The sequence below is a fragment of the Pygoscelis adeliae genome, unplaced genomic scaffold (genome assembly GCF_000699105.1).
Source record: "Pygoscelis adeliae isolate BGI_AS28 unplaced genomic scaffold, ASM69910v1 Scaffold135, whole genome shotgun sequence".
Classification (NCBI taxonomy): domain Eukaryota; kingdom Metazoa; phylum Chordata; class Aves; order Sphenisciformes; family Spheniscidae; genus Pygoscelis; species Pygoscelis adeliae.
The window spans coordinates 2,663,324-2,666,222 of NW_008824908.1; positions in this window are offsets into that span (position 1 = coordinate 2,663,324).

Here is a 2,899-nt window from a genome sequence, read left to right on the forward strand (position 1 = left end):
GGCTTAAAGCGAATAGCCACACCTGGCGTTCGGCGGCTGCTTACCTGGGAATAAGCAGCTCCTCGGTCCCGGCTGGGCTTCACGGCCAGCCCCGCGCGACGCGGTGAACGGAGAGCGAGGGGGTTTCGCTCGGCAGCTGGTGCAGCGGCAGCGGCTCAGCCGGTGATGTTTGAAAATCCAAAAGCGGCGCATCCCTTGCGCGCTTCTCAGCGCAAATGAAAAAACTACTGGCATTTAATGGAGCGTGCTGATGTGACACAAAATCTGCAGGTGATGTGGAGCCCTCTAGAAATGTTTGTAATGCCGCGAAGCAGCTAAAGAGCCAACTGAGCAGCTCGAAAGGAAGCGGTCGTGAAATGACATAATTTTTAATAAAAGCCTATTTCTGACATTGCTTCGGGTTCTTGTCATCAGAAAGAAAATACCATGCTAGGAAAAGGTATAATGAATGACAAAAAGGTGAAGGTCGGCGGTGTTATCTATCTACTGGAAACAGGCTACTTATTTGTCTTAATTTAAGAAGAGCGGCGAGGAAAATAAAGGGAGTCGCCTAGACTCTTAAGGGTACAAATACTGCAAATTTAAGTTACTGTTTCATAACAACAAAAACAATAAAGCGGGGAAATATAATAGGAAAAGAGATCTAATTTAGAACAGATGGCAGGAAGCTTTTTTCCCCCTTGCATGGAACCACAAATGCGCAGAATGATCAGTGGGGAATTTTGCTAGGGTGAGAACACCAGAGTTATTCTAGCACTCAGCACATGAAAGCTTTGGTGAAGGAAAGAGAAAATGGCAATGAAATCTGTTCATTAAATTGCCCGGAACTTCTAATTACGCATTAGTTTCTATTGCCAAACTTAGCTGCAACACGACAAAGCTTTTGCCTCATCATCCTCAACAAATTTCTTGTAAAAATACAAAACATATCCTAGTAAAACACAGGAGATGATTGTTCAAACGTGAATTCTCTTGCTGCACGATGTTCCATTCCCTTCCTGTAAGTATTGAAATCCGCCAAAACTGTGCAGAACGATGCCGACTTCAAATAGTCTTTGCAAAGACGTTTGGTGGTCTTTTCTTTCAGAGTCACAGGAATTACAGAGAATCTATTATGACTTCGCTACTTTGAAAGTGGGGAGGCCCTTTTGCCAGAAAAGCACATGCACCTAGTGCTACAGCGGTGAGCAGCTCCGCTGATGCCCAGTTCCACTGCGGTGCTTCCGGCTTGCCTTTGCGAAGCTCAAACACTCGAGGGAGGATAACTTAAGCAAGCAGAAGACGAGGCGTGGAGTCTCTCAGTCATTCTCCCCCTCGTCTCCATCACTGAGACACGTAGCCTTTCTATAACGTTGGATCTCTGCTCTAGGGTGCCCCCGAAGCAGCCATGGTTGTTTTCTAAAGCTGTATTTAGAAGGTTTTGACTTTCACTTCTTGGCGTTTCAAATTTTTGCTATTTGAACCCCATCACCGCCTCATATAGCGCTCCACCTGTAAGTTTCTGCGTAGCATACAATCATAATCAGGTGAGACTGTCAAGTTCCTTGCCTCCTTGAAACGGAGGGAACAAAGTCAGGAGTTCAGCTTCTCTTTTTGTTTAACTTTCAAGATCGACTTTCCAAGACACGTTTCAAAGCCCAAATGCTTTCCTGAAGAGCGTGAGGCAACAGCATCCTCTCTTGCCTTTCTCACAGCTTCTCCTGCAGAAGTGGCAGCAGGCTCCTCCTCTTTGGTAGAAGAGGAACGGCCCAGTTTCCCTAAGCTGGTCCAACAGCAGCACACCTGCGCTCAGCGCACTTTGCTCCTTTTGTTCGTCATTTTGTTTTGGCACTGCTCACTCCCGCCATCTCCAGAGGGGTGCACACAGCAGCGTGCGTAACGCAGCTCCAGGTATGACATTTCCAGCCCGCTACGGGCTCGGGCAGCCGTGACTTGCCAGTCTCACTCAAGTTTGGATTTCAAGATGACTTTCACAACCCCAAAGACTAGACTCTGAGCTCATCACCCTACTCCCAGAGGTAGGGCCATAAGTTCAGGCCTAGAGTGCATACACCGTGGTCTGGTCTTACTGGTTTCATCAGCTCACTCTAACAGTGTATTCAGCTGATTCAGAGATGCCAGAAGTTTTAGTCATAATTGAAGAAAGCTGATGCTTAAACTCTCTTAACCTGTGGCGTGATACTAGAGCCCACTTCTGATCTTTAAGATGTGATTGCTTGAAAGAAATAGCCCAGGTCTTCTCGGGTAAATTCTTTCTTTCTTTATATAAGAAGAAAAGGAATTATTGCCATTGAGGGGTCTGAGGCCTTGTGCATTAGTAAGACATAAACAAGAATAGTAATTGGTTTTCATTTATGTGCCTTTATTTCCTAAATCCCCTGTTGTAATTTTACAGATGGGGAAATGAAGCGTGCAGAGGTAAATGGAGTTGTGCAAAGGCACAAGCCAGGATGGAGACGAAGCAAAAAGCAAAACCTGGACAGTCAGTTGCCTTGGCAGCTGGGCTCTCCCACTGTCCTCTCCTCGAACGCCTCGTCCTGCCCCAGCTGAGGAACTGCTGCCCGGTGGCTCTTGGAAATGGGTGGTTCGGATAGCACGGTAGCACGAAGGGAGAGAAACGGAGAGGGAAATAGTAGGAGGGAAAGAAAATGCAGTCCAAGGAGAGGTGAGAGAGACAGTAAATGAAACACAATGCCCAGTAACATAGGTAAATGGTTTAGGGATCATTAGGAGTGAAACAGACAGGGTAACTGGAAAGATGAGGTAATAAGAACAGATGGAATTTAAAAGGTTCTGCTCATAGAAAGATGCTAGGAAAAGTAAATAAATAACAAGCTGATGCTTTTGAGGAGCTATCCTTTGTCAACACGAACAGAAAGTATTAGTCTGCCAGAACGGC